General features: G+C 34.4%; 1 protein-coding gene across 2 annotated transcripts in view; it reads left to right on the top strand.

Moving 5' to 3' along the window:
• The first annotated feature begins 1,282 nt into the window (after positions 1 to 1,282).
• LOC124354651 (lachesin-like) overlaps positions 1,283 to 22,246 on the top strand; it is a 65,294-nt gene continuing 44,330 nt past the window's right edge. For both annotated transcript variants that reach the window (XM_046805275.1, XM_046805274.1), the window contains exon 1: positions 1,283 to 1,525. The gene's annotated coding sequence lies outside the window, so the exon portion shown is untranslated. The remainder of the gene's footprint in view (positions 1,526 to 22,246) is intronic.

Raw genomic sequence — 22,246 nt, 5'->3', positions numbered from 1 at the left:
GTAATCTTGAGCAGTATACCTGTATAGCAATAAAGCCATCTCAAATCAAAAAATCATAACATTTGTTTTCATACCGAATACTCGTACATTATTTCAAAGTAAATATTATGATAGTTGGTTCAACTATCTTGGAATGATTATGGACAAAAAACTGCCTAGCCTGATTGAACAACATGTGATGGTTGGATTACAGAGATTGTCATCGAACGACGAAATTGAGCAGATACCCTCCACGAGTAGCCTATCTTATACGGTGTCTTATATTTCTGCCATTCCCTAATTTTAATGGAGTAAACTTTAACCTCATAGTATCAATAATGGAGATTTACGACCATAGATTTATGGCAAACAAGATCAACAATTCTGGAAGTCAGCGTGGACAGTGGGAAGATGAAAAGACAACAGGAAGTAACTAAAGGAAGGTCATTATTGGAAAAGAGGTAACGAAGATTTGAATGTTAAATTTAGCTTCATTTCACTTTCCTCGTGATGCAGCGTCTAGACTCTCTCACACTGTCACAGACTTGACTCTTGGAATCTGGAGTCCACGTCTATCTGAAGAGATCCTACAAAGGTCGGCGGTGAAGACGCTTGAAACGAACTCCTTGCATTATTTTGACATCAGAGACATCCAGACTACAAAAAAGACTATATGGTTTCCCCCGCAGCTATCTAGTATAATCTAGATGAAAAGGTGTTCTCGTTATCTCATCAGGTGCACTAAGCGGAAAACGAAAAGGAGCTAAATTCAACACTCATATTGTATTTACCCTTCCCACCATACCTGTGTTATGGCGATGATCCTTAATACATTTTTCATTCCAAACTAAAATAGGAAAGATTAAATTAATCATTAACATCGTCTTTCCACACAAATTACAGATTTGTTTCTCTACGTCGGTTACTTTTTTAAAATCAATAATAAATACAATCAGTGTATATTTTTTACGTAAAATAAAGAACGGTTGGGTAAATTGATATTAATCAAAGTTAAAAAAATGTTACAACACGACGTTCACTAAAAAAACTTCCGAACCCCCTTCTATTGTACGCAGTCACTTAATGTCGAGTGTACGGCGAATTCAATAGCAGAGATATAATAGAACCGGGGAACAGAACAATGCGAGTGCTTTACGGCTATAATCACTCTCGTATTGGAACACTACTTCATTATTTTCATCTTCAATTGATTATGAATGTAACGCGGTGGGTGACGGTGCGTCTGCGCGCGGAGAGGAGAGGTTCCCAGCAGCCCACCCTGTCCCTGCCCCGTCCCCAACAGTGTGAGCACAGCGAGCGAGCCGGAGTGTGCGTGAGACACACGCTACAGGAATGCGTTGCGTGGCCTCCTCAATGACTTCATACAAATATAAAATTGACATTAGCACGATTTATTATACCGGTCTGTAATTTAGCTTATGACATTTCTATTATATCCAGTGACATATTAGAAAAGTGGTTGTGACATGAAGTGGTGGTTGTTTTCTCTTTCTGGCTTTCCCATCAACATACGGTAAAGCATGAGGTAAATAATATTGTAATATCCTAATTTAGAACATTAAAATGATCCTAAAATTACTAGTTTCTAAGTAACCCCTAAAGTCTTCAATAAATAATCAATTTGTCTTCTTCAATAAAAATAACATAGAGAGAGACTGGTGGTTTGCATGATTACATTTTAAGAAATTACTAAAAACTGGCTTCAAATTTCAAAGAAATATACAATTATTTGGAAGTTGAAATTAAATTTTGCGTAGTTTAAGACAATACTTTCTAATTACTCTCATCGGCATCAGACATTATAATACTTATTGGGTTAGATACACCACTATCTGTAATACTTATAGAGTTAGTTACACCAGTAACTGTAATACTCATAGGTTTAATTACACCATAGCTATAATACTCATAGAGTTGGATACACATATCTGAAGTACTCATGGGTTAGTTACACTACTAGCTATGTTACACATATAGTTGTTTACACTAGCTATAGTACAAAAAGATCTCTTTTAACAAGTTTTTTGATGAAATAGTTCTATCGCTTACTCAAGTTCAAAACAGTTTGGTAACCTACGGATCTCCCACCCATTTAGTTTTTGTCAGTGAAGACGTGTGTATTGAGTTTTGGATTACAGGCTTCTTAGCATTCTCTCCAGTACATATTATTGTCACCATTGAAATAAGAAACAAATATATCTTCTGTTAACAATCACGAATGTAACGACGTAATGAAAGATGGTAAATGAAATATGCAACCGTGTTCGATAAGTAACATTTGTGTGACAGAAAGAACTGTCAGTCACCTTTCCGACTAAAAGCACTTTTATAGAGCCGCGTTCACCTTTACTTATATCATAAGATAGCCATCAATACTTTAGCACATTCTCCTAAATTTGCCTTTTACTTTAGGAAACTAAGTTTCTTATAATAATTTTTACTAAATACGTTTCCCTTATCTTGGGTTATTCTGTAAGTTTATATTGCAATTTGTATTTTTGCCAGTGCCAAAAAGGTTCGATTGAAAGAGCCTTTTATAAGCATACAGCTTAAGAAACATGAGTTCTATTTTGGTTTGAAAGTAGAGCAAGTTCGAATCCTGCGTTGGCCTGACTTTTTTAATTAATAGCCTATATTCGTATTTAGTTTTTGTAAAACCTATAGCCTATACATTATAGCATTGTGTAAAAACAGACGAAAGTCTGAGTTTTCATGTTAATACATATCCACTGATATAATTTGTTAAAATACGTCAAACTTCTTTTATTTGAAAAAAACAAATATAACTTGCTGCCCACAATATCTGAAACTTTCATAAGGCTGAATTACATTGAAGGTGTGCATGGAAATTGAAAACTTTAATCTAAATGACTCGTTGAATGTCAAGAAGTAATATAAAATCTATAGGCAAATAGTTAATTATTGTAATTTGATCTTTCGTGTGTTTCTTAATTATAAGAATTAATTAGTAAAGGTACAAACACGTATTTCTCAAGCAAAACATGAATAGTACAAATAAGGTCAGTTTACTGACATTTGACTGCAAACAGACTTAGAAGGAATACGTTCATGATCTTTATAAATATAAATATGTCGATTTATAAATACATTATGGCAGAGCCTGTAAAATATTATCTGACCAGCCGCTCATGGCTCAGCCTGCACGGTATTATCTGCTCAGGCAAGCATGTCTCAGTCTGCACAGTATTATCAAACCAGCCGCTTATGGTCAGCCTGCACAGTATTATCTGTTCAGGCAAGCAAGACTCAGGTTGCACAGTATTATCAAACCAGCCGCTAATGGTCAGCCTGCACAGTATTATCTGCTCAGGCACGCATGTCTCAGTCTGCACAGTATTATCAAACCAGCCGCTTATGGTCAGCCTGCACAGTATTATCTACTCAGGCAAGCATGTCTCAGTCTGCACAGTATTATCAAACCAGCCGCTTATGGTCAGCCTGCACAGTATTATCTGCTCAGGCTCGCATGTCTCAGTCTGCACAGTATTATCAAACCAGCCGCTTATGGTCAGCCTGCACAGTATTATCAAACCAGCCGCTTATGGCTCAGCCTGGACAGTATTATCCGCTCAGGCTCGCATGTCTCAGTCTTCACAGTATTATCAAACCAGCCGCTTATGGTCAGCCTGCACAGTATTATCTGCTCAGGCACGCATGTCTCAGTCTGCACAGTATTATCAAACCAGCCGCTTATGGTCAGCCTGCACAGTATTATCAAACCAGCCGCTTATGGCTCAGCCTGCACAGTATTATCTGCTCAGGCAAGCATGTCTCAGTCTGCACAGTATTATCAAACCAGCCGCTTATGGCTCAGCCTGCACAGTATTATCTGCTCAGGCAAGCATGTCTCAGTCTGCACAGTATTATCAAACCAGCCGCTTATGGCTCAGCCTGCACAGTATTATCTGCTCAGGCAAGCATGTCTCAGTCTGCACAGTATTATCAAACCAGCCGCTTATGGTCAGCCTGCACAGTATTATCAAACCAGCCGCTTATGGCTCAGCCTGCACAGTATTATCTGCTCAGGCAAGCATGTCTCAGTCTGCACAGTATTATCAAACCAGCCGCTTATGGCTCAGCCTGCACAGTATTATCTGCTCAGGCAAGCATGTCTCAGTCTGCACAGTATTATCAAACCAGCCGCTTATGGTCAGCCTGCACAGTATTATCTGCTCAGGCACGCATGTCTCAGTCTGCACAGTATTATCAAACCAGCCGCTTATGGTCAGCCTGCACAGTATTATCAAACCAGCCGCTTATGGCTCAGCCTGCACAGTATTATCTGCTCAGGCTCGCATGTCTCAGTCTGCACAGTATTATCAAACCAGCCGCTTATGGTCAGCCTGCACAGTATTATCTGCTCAGGCTCGCATGTCTCAGTCTGCACAGTATTATCAAACCAGCCGCTTATGGTCAGCCTGCACAGTATTATCAAACCAGCCGCTTATGGCTCAGCCTGCACAGTATTATCTGCTCAGGCTCGCATGTCTCAGTCTGCACAGTATTATCAAACCAGCCGCTTATGGTCAGCCTGCACAGTATTATCTGCTCAGGCTCGCATGTCTCAGTCTGCACAGTATTATCAAACCAGCCGCTTATGGTCAGCCTGCACAGTATTATCAAACCAGCCGCTTATGGCTCAGCCTGCACAGTATTATCTGCTCAGGCTCGCATGTCTCAGTCTGCACAGTATTATCAAACCAGCCGCTTATGGCTCAGCCTGCACAGTATTATCTGCTCAGGCAAGCATGTCTCAGTCTGCACAGTATTATCAAACCAGCCGCTTATGGTCAGCCTGCACAGTATTATCTGCTCAGGCACGCATGTCTCAGTCTGCACAGTATTATCAAACCAGCCGCTTATGGTCAGCCTGCACAGTATTATCAAACCAGCCGCTTATGGCTCAGCCTGCACAGTATTATCTGCTCAGGCTCGCATATCTCAGTCTGCACAGTATTATCAAACCAGCCGCTTATGGTCAGCCTGCACGGTATTATCAGACCAGGCGCTTATGGCTCAGCCTGCACAATATTATCCACTAAGGTACACATGTCTCAGTCCCCACGGTATTATCAGGCCAGGCGCTTGTGGCTCAGCCTGTACAGTATTACCTGACGGCGCTTAGCAACCGATAAGCTTTCCAACTTAATGTATTAGCTTGCGCAATATTTTCTTAGGGCTTAATTCTATTTCTCCAAGTATCGTCATATTATGCAGGACCAAAAATGCTTGTTATGCAAATTTCATTGTTCACACTGATATTAATTTAGAAATAAAAAAAGTTATAATGCGCTTTAAACGAGACATATTTTCGTTTCTTTAAGGGGATCTACAAAGTTAACAATTTCTTACAGCCCCTCCTTCTGTTTGCGACTTAAATCTTTTGAAGTTCATTCACCTAAAGTTGTTTATATTTCTCATCAACCGCAGGTAAAAACTAACATGACTCATTAATTTAATATAATATTGTAAAAATTCCAATAATAACTAATTTTTTCAGTGCCTAAAAATTTATTTATCTTAATATACATAGTTTTTACAAAAAAGATCGTTTAAAAGTAATTAAAATTGCACTCAGCTTAAATTTAATGTATTCTACTAACACATTGACGATGTGACGAATCAATGATTAGTTAACAACTTTTGCTTTATACCTAAGTCCATGTGAATTTCATTTGTATAAGCTGAAATATTGAAACCATGTTTATTTGGCATAATCAATACTCTGTAATAGCAAATATTTCAATAAGGAATTACTCCTTTGTATATATATTAATGCAATTATTAGAAATAGACTGTTGAGAGACAAGAAATCAATTTTCTTCTATCCATGAAACATGGTACTTACCAGATAAAGTATAAAACAACAAAGCGTGTTTTAGTTCGACTTCAAGATTATTTTCTGAGAATTTAAAACTTTGACTACCGATGTATTAATAGACACTGTTCATATTTGTAAAAATTACTGTTTAATATTATAAAGAAAATTACTACTATAATAATTTTAGAAAAGTTTGTCTCAAGAATGCATAAGGAGATCCAGAAAAGCTAGACTTTCAACGGATTTTCTCAGTTACTATACATCTAACTACCTAGAATTAAGAACATCCATTATAGGTCAATCTAATTTTAACCAAACTACCGACTATGTCTGACAAATGATCCCCAATAATTAGTCATTATGAAGTCCATCTGTGTCATAGCATCTTCAAATATAACTGAACAGCCCAATCATTCAAAACGTGATGTCAAACTATTTCCCACACAAACAATATAAATTTTGAAAGGATATATTTGGTAGGAATCTACTACGCTTATAAGACGCTACTTTTTGAAGTCTTGGTATTTTATCGTCTAATATAAATGATACCTATACATCTTTATGTAAATTTTCAAGAACTGCTACGAATGAAAAAGAGCTAGATGTACTAAACGATAAATCTAGAGTATTTTAAAACTTCCCGATAATCAATTTAATTTTATAATTTGTTTTAAAATTTCATACATTGAAAACACCTTAATAGTTTTTTACATTCACATTTAAACATCTTGTGATTTTAATGTCACAGTGTTTATGATAATTTAACAAAATAATATTTGTATTCATTTCATGTTGGACTAACGATGTTTATATAAAAAACTTTTAAATGTACGAACAATATAATTTACCCAATACAAACAAATGTGCATACAGAGTACAAAAATGTTTATGACGAATATGTGAAACGTTTACATGCTAAACGGGAAGTTTCTGTTATGAGTCGTAATTTATTTACAGTCGACGATCCACCTTTCATTGTTCATCTTGACTATTTCATTTATGATACATTGAATTCTTTATGTAGTGTTTCATTGCTTAATAGAAACATGACCTGATTTGTGTCTAATTTATTTACAGCAGAGGAGCAACATTTCGTTGTTCATTTGAGTATTTTACGATGATGAAACCTTTCTTACAATTTTTTTTTTATAAATGATACTTTTACTTTTATGGTTTGATTATAAATTTGGTGGGGCTAGAGTAGAAACAGTGTGGAAGAAAACTGATGGTGTTTCTGCGATCACTTTTGATACAAAAGTTCATCAGACGTCAAGGCCATTACCTTCCTCGCATATCCTAGTTTTCATTCCGTCTTCATCAATTAAAAATTCAGTAATGTCAAATTATTATTTTTAACATCAAAAAGGTATAATTTTTAAGTATTAACCTTAGTTAATTCTAGATGCATTAACGTATTATAGATCTCTTGTATCCCAGTCATAGGGAAAGTCTTAGAAAAAATTCTTAAAATACAAATTTGTAAATATTTTGAGTCTTCTGTTTTGTTTAATGATAGTCAGTATGGTTATCGTCCTGGTAGATCAACTACACATGCCATTGATGGCTTAATTAATCAACTTTTACTGACCTTAGAGAGTAAAAATGCTGCCCAGGTCACTTTATGTGACCTGAGTAAAGCATTTGACACAGTCAACCATGTAATTTTATTGAGTAAGTTGGAGTATTATGGTTTCTATGGCAAAGATTTGAAAATTTTGAAGTCATATCTTTCAGAGCGTAAGCAATTGGTCGACCACAATGGCAGTTTGTCTGAAGTTTTAGAATTTAACTTAGGAGTATCTCAGGGGTCTGTTTTAGGGCCTATACTCTTTCTAGTTTTAATTAATGACCTAAGCAATAATTTGTCCTGTTACTCTACAATATATGCAGATGATACAACATTGTTATCTTATCATAATGATGTGGATCAGCTAAAAATAATTTCAGAAAACACATTGTTAGAGGCAACTCATTGGTTTGAAACTAATGGACTATTCCTAAATAAAGAAAAAACACAGCATCTGTTGGTAACCTTAAAAACAGAAGATCTCTTAGATTCATTAAGTACAGTGAAGCTTTTAGGTGTAAATATTGATTCTAATCTGTCATGGAAAACTCATATAGCCTATATTTGTAAGAGATTGTCTAGAGTAATTTATTTACTTGCAAACCATAAAAATAAAGTGTCTCCAAGATATTTAAGAATGGCATATTTTTCATTTTTTGAAAGTATTATAAGATATTGTTTAATTGTGTGGGGTAATGGAATAGGCATTCAAAAGGTTCTTATTGTACAAAAAAAAGCTATACGAATCATAACTGGCTCTAATCCGCGTGATCACTGTCGACCTCTTTTTAGGCAATTAAACATTTTAACTGTTGTAAATTTGTATATTTTTGATGTATTAATGGTAATAAAGAAAAATCTGCATCTTTATAGCTACACAAAGAAATGCCATACACTCTCATAATACACGAAACCAAGAAAGAATTGAGCTGCCTAGATTAAGACTTACAAAATCAATGAATTACCATAAAAACATGGGAATAAGGCTTTTCAATAAGTTACCAGTGTCTTGGAAAAATTTAAACCATCGTAAATTTTCAGAGAGATTACATGAATGGCTTGTAAATAATCCACTGTAAAACCTAGAAGAATATTTTAAATTTAATTTTAACACTTAGTCTAGATTGTGTATAGGCTAGTGAGTACTATTGCTTAATAGGATTAAGTTTTTAAAACACTATTGTGACAAATTAGTCAACTAATAGTTTCTAGTATTGACGATGTCTATTGCTTGTTATGTGACTTGCCGAAGGATAAATAAATGTCTTTATTGTCTTTATTATTGTCTTTATTGCTCATACGCGAGGAAAAGATTCTAATCGTTGACCTAGCTGCAGTTGTCTTCGGAATTAGTCTGGTGCACTGATCGCTAAACCAGTAAACAGAAAACAAATACATTTATCTTGATTACATGCTAGTTGGTCTAAATAATGATCAACTTGGTATATTACTTAGTTTTTCGTTCATTTACTAAAATGATTTGCCATTTTGTATTGGGTTGGGATATAAACCTTTAGTTTCCACTGTTCTTCTTTTATCATGTAATTTCAAATGAAGTGTCTCTTAATGAGTCTTTACATTCAAAAATGTTGAGCCCCCCCCAAATCCCATTTAAGGGAATGAGCAAAGTTGTAACAGTGACGAAAAAGGTTACTTCCATTTCCTAGAAAAGTGTCCCGAGTTACATCCCTCCATCTTTATCCACCAAAAACTAAACAGAGAGTATCCATACTTTTAACTCACCCTAGTAAACTCACTGCCACTTTTTAGGGGATATTTTGGGACAACTACATTATTTTCGAATAAAAATTTCGAAATAATAGGCTACTTTATAATACGTATAACGTAAACTAATGTTTTGAAAATTGTAATGGAATAAATAACATTGGAATAACATTCATTCACTTGGCCTGTAGAGGGTTTTGTTACTCTACTATTTAAACAACAAATTGTCGATCGAATCGACCCCGGGTAAAGAACACCAGGAGTTGGGTGTGACTGATGACGAGACATAAAACCTTCCCTCATGTACTTTCTCGTAACGACCGGACCCTTTGACTGAAGAAACACATAACACAGCTCTCAGCCAGAGGGGGGCTCCTGCTCTTGATGTATATTGGCTCGTTGCTTCCAAGCGAGCGCTACGACAGCGACAGTCGGTTCTAACAGCGTCACATTCTCGCTTTTTTATTCCTCTACATATTCACAAAATGTATAGCTTGGGAAACCTATTTATCTTGAAACCAGTTGGGACCTATATAAATGATTTTGTAGCTTGAACGTGAATATCAGCCAACGATCCCGTATGTTAAATTTAAACTACGTACAACAAAGTTTATCTCCATGGAATTAGTTAGATACATAAAGGTATGGAGTAAAGTCGATAGAAATAAGGAAACCTCACTCATTCATAAATAAAACCTGTATGTTAAAACATAAATATATTTATCTCATTCCACAATAAGCGCTGATCATTTCTTAAACACAAAATACAGAGTTATCGTTTAAAAGTAACAACCATGATTTATAGTGTCAATATAGAATGGTTTCTTTAGCACAATAATACAGAGTGTCCCACGCAGAGGTTTAAACGTTTGATTTTATATTACTTGCCCATTTATACACCGAACATTTTCATACTCTACACAATAATTAAAGTAAGGTTTAAAAATATTCTGTGAAAATTAAAGCTCCCCAACAATTGTAGAAACAAAATGGTGACATATTAAAAATTTCACCATTTTGCTTCGTATAAACATTCATTTCAAATTATAAAAATATGTATAAGCATAACATAACCTCCTCCATTACAGTTTTACTGATATTGAAGTTCGAGAAATGGCTTTATATGTTGAACAAAAAGTGGAGTGTTGTGCGTGGGCTATTGCTTTTGGCAACATTACAGAAACAATTAGACAATTTCAGGTTGCCTACCCAGGAGTTGAACCACCTAGCAACCCAACAATAACTAAGTGGAAAAATCTTTTGTTAGAAACTGGAAGTATCGTAAATAAATACTCTAGAGGATCAAATGACGAAAGAGAAGTATGCGCATCAATGCTCTGCTATCCAGGTAAACCGAAATCACTAGGGAAGTTTGGACTTGAAACTGATGTTCCAAAGTCTTCAGTACAGAGAATAATTAAGAAAAAACAAAATTAAATTTTACAAAAGTCACCTAGTTCATAATCTTCTTGAATATGATCCGGACTGGAGAGTGAAATTTTGTTCTCGTATCATTGGGTTTCATGAGCTAGATCCTAATTGGCATATTCAAATTGTTTTTTCAGAAAATTCTACTTTTTACCGCAATGGTGCTGTAAATAGGTATAATTGCAATTAATACAACACTGGTAATCCACACATTCTTGAACAGACTGTACTCAAATCAAAAGCAATTACTGTTTGGGCAGCTGCAAGTTGTAATAGGGTGCTATCTTACGACATTTCAAACAGTACAATGACTGGAAATAGGTATGAATAGGTTTTAAATGAACAAGTCTTGCCTCATTTTACGGTTCCAGAAATGGATCAAGCAATCTTCCAACAAGATGGTGCTCCTCCTCATTTCTTAAACCCTGTCAAGGGATTACTAAATGACAACCTTCATGGCCTTGGTCTTGTAAGTGATATTTTAGATTGGCCACCCCGATCTCCAGATTGAACTGTGTGTGATTTCTTTCTATGGGGTTACTTACAGGAACAGGTTTATACTCGTAGCTTTAATAATGATGAGGAATTAAAACAATCAATTGAAGGGGGACTTCTACGAACACCGCAGAATTTATGGGTAAGAGCTTACGATTCATTCGTTAAGCGCTTTTATCAGTTTGTCGCTGTGGATGGATTACAATAATTCGAATGATTGTGGACTGTAATTGTAGGTTTTTTAATAGGCTATGTTCAAATTTTCTGATTTAAATGCTTAATTTCTCTAGAATATGATAATAAATAATTTTACAAAATCAAAAATACTTTTTTGCTATTTTTAAAGTATAGTTTTTCAAAATGCCATTATTTAGTTTCAAGAACTGCTAGACAGGTAGAATTTTCACAGAATGTTTTAAAACCTTATTGAATAAATAATGTTTGATATGTTTGAACCTTATAGAGTTTGAAAATTTTCTGTGCATAAATGGGCAAGTAATATAAAATCAAACGTTTAAACCTCTTCGTGGGACACCAGGTATATTAAGTTGTACAAGGTCGGAGCTACTATTACAAAATTTTGGATTTTTTTTTTCAAAACCGTTGGATCTTCTGAAGAACGTGACCTTATGACAGAGAGTACCCAATTCAGCAGTGGACTTGTTAGGAATTAATTTTAACGGTACTTTGTAATACTTTTACAATGTACTTTTAATGTTTTTACAAATCTTAAAAACGAATTAGAAAACAGCTCCTCCAGGTTATTCTTCGCGTGTTTATTTGTGATCTCCCAAATTTTGTAGCTTTCATTTGTACCAAATCTCAATAATCACATTGCATCAACCCCGTCCCACTATGAATATGATATCTGTTTTATATTAAAATTGAAGTTGTACAAGAAGAACATAATCCTTTAACAACAATGACATATTAAAATGAAGTGAAATTCTTTATTCGGTTGAAAAAAAATAATAAAGCGATTAAACTTACTACTGAGATTAGTTGTATTATATTATACTTTAGTATGATTTCAATTGTTTTAAAATACACTTTCTATACAATTCAAAACAATAAGGACGTTAAACTACAAGGAGGAGATAAATAAATAAACTTTGTCTAATGTAGTTTTGTGATCTACACTTAACCTTACTGACACGTCGCTCGGTCCAGCTGCACTACTGGCAAGATTGGTGTTCCCCACTGTGAGCAATTTACTTTAGTTAACACAAAACTCCTCAACTTGATCTTCTTGAACGTTCTCTATAATTGAGAACGAGATCTGTCTTTATTTGAGGAATATTGCTTTTTACCCTACAGAGTGCAAGAAGAGCCCAAAGAGGGTCTAATAAATTGCCACCTTTATTAGGAGCATAACATATTTAATAATTATTCTTTAAAATAACGGAGATTCCTTCAGGGATCTTAGAAGAATTGCATAATTGATCTGGTCTTCAATTTCGAAATTAACTTTTATAAACCATCTCTCCCAACATTTGGTTCAATATCCTTGACTAATAAACAATGTATCACATATTTCATTTCTCTAACAAGGAATTGAACATAAAGTAATCCTCTACGTTTTAAGATTTCCCTCGTGTACATAAGTTTAAAAATCTTCTTATCGATGTCCAGCTTATTATGATCACTATAAGAGTTATATAAAAACCGCCACAGTGTCAAATTCGATTAGGAGTGACCTACCTGCTTCTACTTTATGCAACGCGTTGTCCGAGTTTTTATTTGTATTTTGTTTAGATCATTATGTTTGCTGGGTCCAAATCATGTTCTTAGCACCCTATGAATGATCAACACGCTTCTGTCTATATCTTCCCTAACATAATCTGGCCAAGTGACCTACCTACTGGTTCTCCAACCGGCCTTAATTAGTCTTATGAATATGCCACACCGCGCCGACGACGGTACCGTTCTTGTCGCACAGCCAGTAGAGTAGATTTATTAGTAGCTCTGAAGCGCCACCACTGACTGTCTCGTTACCTGATGCTATACTTTACGTCTGTTTGAGTTTTCTGGTAGGTATTGGTGTCATGGGAAACATCGTCTCAATCTATATGTAGATTTCGCCACTATATCTTTGAAAGTATTAAGTGTCTTTTACTGGTATAATTTTCCTCTTTTGCCACCCTCTCAAATTTCTCTTACAAGTTGCATCGGCAGTAACATACTAGACATGGAGATGCCACATTCACATTTAAACTGACAATCTTTGTCAATTTTCTTGTTTTCTATTAAAAATTAACACTACATTATTTCGTTTCATTAGGAAAACAAATCGATGGTGATGTGTTAGAAACTTAGATAATAGTTTAAAATAATCCTTTATTAGGTTTACGAAACTGTTATTATACATCACGCAAAAGCCATATACAATAACTAAATCCTGAAAGTGTTTCTTGTACTTTTCTAGGAAAACTGTAGGTAATGTCGCAGACTCTCTTCTGAAATGTTTTAAGTGTTAAGAAATCCTCAAATCTGCTTATATGATGCTGGTGAAAGATTCTTCCTAGTCAAATGGAACCAAAGCAATATTTGATGTAACAGAGTGTTGTATAGTACTCATACACTGAGAAACATTAAGAGGTAGAGGAGTAGGTAAGGAGTTTAGTCTGTCCCTTAATGTAGCTTCAGTTAAGATGTACTATTAATTCTATTGTAGGATTTAGTTATTTGAATCGTATTCACGGCAATATCCTTTCATAACAACTCTAGTCAACCGAAAAATAATGAAGGGAATTACATAAATGTTCAATGCGTTAAAGATTACAATTTTATTATTAATTTAGCGCGACTAAAATATTTATAATTATTTCATTATTTCAAGAAGACGTCAAGTGGGGAAAATAAAAAATAACTTTTATAAATATAGTATTATGAAAGAACATATAATTGTTTCTCATACTATTTACAATAAAATGTTATACAATACTACACTATTCAGTAGCAGTAGAATTAATTATAAAACAAAAATTGTTTCTTAAAATAAAAAATAATTTTAGCGTAGAAAGCAACGTTATTTAGTTTCTTGATTTATTTTCTATAGAAATAGAAAAACGAAATGCGAACTTTGCGAACAAAACTATGGGCGCAAGTCCTTAACATCTTTGTTTACACATGTTTCGACTTTGTTTCGTCTCTTCAGCTAGGGAGTGTTTGTGTAGAAGCAACAGATTTTAACTGCAACACACTGTACTTTAGGACAGGATGTGGATGGTAAGAAAATATCTTTACCTAAGCTGCACAAAGCACATTTTGCCAACACTCTTTCTCTATACGGAATTAGTTGATGAAAGAGTTCCTTTATTCGACATAGAGATCGGTTACCCAAACGGCGGTGGTAGAGAAATTCATTTGACAGCTGTTACGCGAATTAAAAAACCTCATAAAATATTGTATTGCCAACATGAACGCATAACATATTTGTAGCAAGTTCAAAAGACAGGCATAGACTACTATGAAAATACCGTTTTTGACAAAGTACTATGCGAGCTATAAATAGTAGCTATACTCGTAATAGATTAAGTGGGTGGGCACAATAAAACGAAAATAAAATATAAACAGATAATAAACAAAAACGTCTGATAAAATATTTTTATTACTTCATCGAAACCAGAGGAGCTACTATACTATAATTGAATATGTGTATAGTAACTATGTGCCTCAATGTATAAATAAGTATGGGGAGTTTTTAGTCTCACCCTAAATTTTACCACACTTTTTAAATCGTGACTACCACTGATCGTTGTAGAGTAGCAAGTACTTCATTTTGTTCAAGCTCGCATTTTAGTTGCCATCTTGGATCCGCCATTTTGAAATTATATACATTTTTGTAATTGTAAAGGTGGTGTTATGATCCATAATTTAAATTTATTTATTTTGCAATGAACGCGATGTCACAATTCGTTTAGCTATAAATTCCTAAGAGGAATCATATAATAGTTTTAATAAATAGTAATTTAATGATAAAGAAAATGTAATGATATAGAACATGTAATGGTGAAGAAAATGTAATGATAAAAGTATAAATATTTTAAGAACGAATAAATATACTAAAATCCGATTTTAGTAATCATGTTAAAAAAATACATTGAAATCATGTATTACAAGACCATATTTACAATTAAAAATGTATATAATTCTAATCCAAGATGGCCGACAATGTAAACTTAATCAATAAGAAGTAGGCCTACATGCTAATGATCAGCGGTAGTCTTGGAAAAAGTAAGGCAGAGATGTTATAAACAGGTCATTTACTATAATATGTAAGGATGTAGCGGTTGCCGCTGAGTTTCTTAATACCGATGTAATAGACACATGTTTACTGCCATTGTTAGTATTGTTTAGTAATATTAATATATCCCTATCGTCCCTTGACTTGATGCAGACGTACGAGCTGAATTGCTTCTCTACCGAGAATGTGGCGATCTGAGGCAGTGTAGGTGTGACGTGAGAAACAGAGAAGTTATTAATATCTGTGCGTAAATATAGGGATAATTGGCGAAGCTAATCTTGGCTCAGTATACTGGTCTCCAGCAGCGCGCCTTGGGGTCAGGAGAACAACAGTTGTATCGTCAAACAGTGTATTGTTTGTAGTTAGAAACACATTTCCGCGGCTGCAATAAGTCATAGTATAAACATTGTGTGCAGAGGAGTAAGTCTAGACAGAACAGGATTATTTTTAAAGAGGCAAACCAATAAAACTGATTCTGATTGTATTCATTACGAAACAAGTGGAATATTGAGCGTAACGTTAATAGTCGTATAAACGTAAATATGTAATTATTGCTTTTTGAGGTTATAATTTGTAATTTGTAAAGTAAACTTGAATTTTGCTGTTATTGGTGATGGAAATATCAACAAAAAATAACAATATATATATATATATAAAATAAAAATATAACAAACATTTTAACAGTTTTATAATTGGTGACATATTGTTTTAGGTCGTTTTTGCAAGTAATTTTGTGATGGTAGAGTATTATTTGTAAAACTAATTGTTACAAGCAAATAGTACATAGCATGGAAAGAATAAAACCAACAAATAAGATGTTTCTGACTTTAAAATAAATATCTCGAATCTTTGAGAAATGAAATTACGATATTGCTAGTTTTCCTTCCTTTAACTATATGCATAAAGCTAGACAGTTATTCTACAGAACTGTAAGCCATGCGGTATATGTATCAATAGTATGTTTAAATCTATTATTTAGCAAACTGTTAATAACTCAACCAGTCATTGACATATTTTGACGTATTTGTTATAATTAGTTTTGTAATTACACAGCCAAACTTATCTTGAGATCTTTTAAACAGAGAGTAGATGAAAGGATGGAAGTAGACTATTTGATCATAGTTAGTTTATGTGACCAAAATATGTACATTTTGTCTTGATCGGAGCAACAAGGCAAACTCAACTGTGGCGTACAAAATAGAATTCATCCACTTTCAAACTAGAAATGATACTACACGCACAAAATTTGATATACGAGTCAGTAACAATATTCCTTAACCTCTGATCCTCTTACCGAGAAACACTGAAGTAATATATACCCAACTTTCGAAGTAATATATGCCAACTTCCTTTTGAAAAATATCACAGGCTTCCATTACACAATACATGTTGTCACTAAGAAGTCCACGGACTTAGCCTATATTTCGAAAATTGTTTGCGAAGCTGCTGTAAGTACTGATGTTATTATAAATTCATCTTTTTATGGTGTTCATACAAATCAAGACAGCAATAAATAATTTTATATTTTTATTAAATATTAAGCAAATAATAATAATCACAAATATTTCACGAGGACTAATCGATATTGCTCCAATAATAGTATTTCTATACCTCAACACTGGAATATTTGCACTATGACGACTACTATAATTTATAATACAATACAGGTAAATAATTCATCACACCGATTGAGAAGCAACTATAATCGATATATTGGTCATTCTTCTATCAATTAACTGTCCGGAACGATGTATACAAACAATGTCGCGTTGCCAAAGGTATTGCGTAATAGCTCGCTTCATGAGTGGCTTTGCCAGACTATAGTCTCTTTGACGCCCAATAGGCTGTGAATAACATAACACAAGTAAACATAATCAGATATATTTGAATTTTGTGACACAACTTTGGATAGTTAATTGTATTCTTCTAATGCATACGCACCAAATTCTTAGCTATTACCATGACCATGGGTATATTACTTGGACAAATTATCATACTCCTTGAAATTCAGGATCTTGAATATTCTGTAGCATAAAAGAAATCAGTAATTCTGCTTACATAATAAATTTTCTGCGTTTTCCGATACATGCATATACAAAATATATAAACTTTTCAAACTATCCCTATGTACTAATAATATTTACGACTAGTTTAATTACCTATAAGTACGTCCACGTTGAGGGCCACCCATCTTGTTGCTTTTTTTGTACACTCGGTAACTTCTTTTCGAAGGTATGAATATATTTACACCTTATATACAGTAGAGTACATGATCTCACTTCTCATATTCGCCATATCATCAAATTTCTTTGGTTTAGTCTAGGCATTATATCAATATTTATATATCTATCAGTACGTGTAATCAGTAAAAACGGATGCAAAGCCCTTCCCTTCAAAACTTTCTGTTATTGCTTTGCGGTTTCATTTGCAGTTGTCACGGATTCACTGCGCTCGCTTGTTTCCTGAAATTTTAGTCACCGAGCGAATGATTCGTTGTATCACCTTCGTACCTGGTCCTTCCGTTTTCCATCCTTCAGCTACTGAAAATATGCCGTCACACAATGTCAAAGAGAACCAATTTTTTACTATGTGCACATTCTTAATTTCGTTCATTAAGTAAAATCCAGAATAAACTAGATGGTTTGAATTTGTCACTGCTGCCATCTATGACAGGAGTTATATAATACTATTTGTCATTACTGTATATATCATACCGACAGCTATGACAGCTGTTATTTATGTATACATTTATTAATAAAAAGTAATATAACACTGTGTATCAGGTGTCAAAATATTGCCTATCTTTACAATAATTAAATTTTTTTGTTACTCTGAAAAGTATGTGTAATTGGTATTTCGAAATAAAAGTATTCATATATTCGTTTCCTATATCCTGTATTGTACATGCCAAATTTTGTCCAAATCCGTCTAATAGGATTTGTTTGATAGAGTATGAAACATCCAAACATTTTTGAAATCTATTGCAATATATATTTTATAGGATTTCATATATTTATGACAGATCGCGACGCGGCGCCGACACTGTGTGGTACTGTTTTGTTACGTGGCTCGACTAGCGACCAAAGAATACATACGACGCGACGGTGTTGTCTGGTCTGATGAATTAAAGACCGGACAAGTCCTCTGTAACATCGCATCTGTCTGTCTTCTGTCTATACGAGCACTTTTGATAGAAAGGTTCTAAAAACTTTTAACTTAGTGCATAGGATCCTTTTAGTGGTGTTTTACTGATTTTACTGCTATAAATTCAGTTAAAATAATAAACTTACAGAAATATTTTTGTAAATACCTAATAGAGAGCGAGATTTACCAACGTTCCTACTGACCTAGGCTTAACGGAAATCGAAGAAAAAAATGTAATGGAAAACGTTTTATTTGTAGCGGTTTGTAATATTGTTTTCCGTTATAATATTTTATAATAGTACAATAAAAATGAAAACTCAATATTTAGAGCAAGAGAAAAGAGTTGTTGAGTAAGGAACAGCAGTGTACTCAAACACAGCGTAATTTAGATTAAGTGTAATGCACAATGCGGGGAATCTAACTTTATCGGTAACTTCATGTTAGAGCCTAAATCGAGCCAGTTCTGGGAAAGTAAACCTACTAATGTTCGCAGGTTAATCAGCGAAGAATACTTTGCGTTTTGTTCAGTGTAGAAGACACGCGTCTAGGAAAATGCCCCTTAAGTTGTGGAACAACTTACAAGCAAAGTAACTTTCATCTCCTGAGGCGTAATATGACTTACTTTGTCTTAGTTCACAATTTCATTGTCTAAGTCAACAACATTAATTGTGTCTTTCTTGCCAGTATCTCATTACCGTTATTGTGTATTTCTTCTTTTAATGAAAGTTTTAATGTAATACTCCATTTTAAATTGAATTATGTACGATTGTTGCAAATGAGAATTCATACTGTGTGATTATTTCACTGCTGAGTGACCAAAAAAGTAAATTACGTGTCTTTGTGTGTTTTCTCTATCCAGGTGGAAGCCGAATGAAAGGAATTACAACATACGTTTGCACGATGTTTCATCGTTAAGAAAGACACAAACAGAAATTGGAGATTAAAACACATAAGTAGAAAACGCAATTCTTCTGACCAAATGTTTCTTACCTGGGTGTTAATTACAATGAAACCTGGCTAAATTTATATTCTGTATGTCTGTCTGCAGGATATCTCGAGAAAGAAACCAGTTAAAGACGAAATTTTCTATGAAAATTCATTTCCAACATAGGCAAGATAGAGTTCCATGATAATACTTATCTCTCCACGGGATATCTCTGGTGTGGCCAGGATGCTGCCAAGAGTCCGCCCACAGCTTCCACACAGTGTGGGCCATGATATATTATTAATTCACCAATCTTTTCGTAACTAAATATTTTAATTTATATATCTGTCCACTATCAAAGATTCATAGTATGCTTATTCCTAAAGGTTTTAGAATTGTTATTCCATGTCCTTCTTGTAAACGCACTTTGTAACCAAAATTAAATAATTATTATATTAGCAACAGGTCGATTAAAATTTTTTGTCAATTTCTATTATATATTTGGTTTATAAACTTACCAAACACACATACATATGCAATATAACTGACAAAATAATAGTATTTGCAATCTCTTTACTATCCAAGGATTAAGGTAAATAAAAAAGAAAGAAAAAAATAGATGAGATAAGATAGGATATATGTAGTCAAGAAAGAAATAATTTTAACAATGAAGAGAGTGTAAAATTATCTAAAAGCTGGGAGACCGTGGTAAAAATGCATGTTGATCGCTTTTGACCCAATTGGTCGTTGGTCTGTAAAGCTAGAGCTAATCACGTTATAGCCGCTGCCTCCTTCATCTAACGTGAATAAGCAGAGGTGTTCTATCACCACTATTGGTTTACAATCTGTTGATTAAAAATGACTCTGCAATCGAACCTAAAATATTTCAAGAATATGACTGTGTTAACAATATTTGGGCGCGGTTTGAACCAGAAAACTTATATGATATTCACTCTAGTCGTATGCTTATTCCGGTCGGTATCTCGTTTGTTCTTCTAAAATAGGTCTTAAACTATGTGTACCTTGAAACTCAGAGAACTTTGATAAATACTTAAAGTCCTCGAAACTAAAAGTTTTAGTTGGATTAATAAAAGTAGTATCTGTAATGTAGTATTCTGCTCTAGGATTGTATTTAAATATTGGATTTAACCAATCACTTAGACTCTTTTGATGGTGGGACCCACGTATTTGACATTGTCAAAAATTGAAACAACACAAAGTCAAACTTACTTTTATACCATATCAGATGTTGTATATATTGTGCGGTGGTAGGAAAATACAGACTTTACTTACCATAGTTTTCCTTTGATTTTCTCTCCAAACACTGTCAAAGTATTCGGATCTCCTTAAAAAATAATTGTTATGCGACTTTTCATTATTGTTAAATATTTTCAGAACACGATTAAATTTGGAAAAACGTTTTCTATTTTTGGTTTTCATATTTGAAATGTTATACGAGTATTAATGAAGCTCTAAATCATGTACGAAGGGGTCACGTGTAAAATGCGAAAACTTAAGAGAGTGCTACGGTTACTTTTGTATATCTGGTAAAATATCACTTTTAAAAATAATTTCCACAGTAAGTAAACGAAAATAATCTTTTGTTCTAAATGGTGCCATCAATATAACAAAATGTCAATAATTTACTTTTAATTTTGATTTGAGCACAGTTCATATGCCGAGTTTCAAGTTCTAGATTGCGAAGAAAATTTCAGAAAATATGTTTGCAAGTCAGTCATCACGTCTAGCTTTTTAATATAAGCGAGTTGACAGCAGCACTACAATTACTGTCACACTGAAATTTATAACCGCAGAAATTATTAAATTGTATGACGCGACGCGACGTTAGGAGTAGCCGCGTCACACCGGAGCCGAGGCCGGAGTGTCCCACGGCACTCTTCTATCGATCGCCTGGGGTCCTCCCTTTCTCTCTTTACTCTCACTTCATCTTCAGCCTTTCTGAACGTTCCTTTTGAATCATATGCCTACAGTGATGTTTTATTAATAAGTTTTAGTAACACATGGACTGCACACTACGTCCTATCAAATTCATCTAAGTTGAACCGACTCGATATTTAATTAAAACTAATGTTTACACAACGCAACGTGGCCCTAACACTCGTATTTTATATCAGTCACCTTATGAGTCTTTATAGGTGCTAGATTCACCCTAAGACCACTGGAGTATTTAAGATAAGTTTTGGCACAAGTTCTTTGATTTATGTAGTTATGTAGTTAACAAAAGATGACAGATTTTGAGCATGACGGGGTAAATAGTATCGTTATTGGTTTCTAATACTGATGTTGACCCAGACGCGGTACATAGTAGTATTGGTCTCTGATACCAGTGTTGACCCTGACGGAGTTGGACTATGTGAGTGTGATATTAATGTTGACCCTAATGGGGTATATATTGTTGGTCTCTAATACTGACGTTGACTTTGACGGCATATATATTGGTATTATTGGTCTCTGATACAGTTGTTGACTCAGACGCGGTACATAGTAAGTATTCTTGGTCTCTGACACTGGTGTTGACCCAGACGCGGTACATAGTAGTATTGGTCTCTGATACCAGTGTTGACCCTAATGGGGTATATATTGTTGGTCTCTAATACTGACGTTGACGGCATATATATTGGTATTATTGGTCTCTGATACAGTTGTTGACCCAGACGCGGTACATAGTAAGTATTCTTGGTCTCTGACACTGGTGTTGACCCAGACGCGGTACATAGTAGTATTGGTCTCTGATACCAGTGTTGACCCTGACGGAGTTGGACTATGTGAGTGTGATATTCATGTAGACCCTAATGGGGTATATATTGTTGGTCTCTAATACTGACGTTGACTTTGACGGCATATATATGGGTA

Source organism: Homalodisca vitripennis, chromosome 2, assembly GCF_021130785.1.
Source record: "Homalodisca vitripennis isolate AUS2020 chromosome 2, UT_GWSS_2.1, whole genome shotgun sequence".
NCBI classification, from domain to species: domain Eukaryota; kingdom Metazoa; phylum Arthropoda; class Insecta; order Hemiptera; family Cicadellidae; genus Homalodisca; species Homalodisca vitripennis.
Note: the sequence above shows the minus strand (reverse complement) of the source record. Positions and strands in the feature narration are given on the sequence as shown.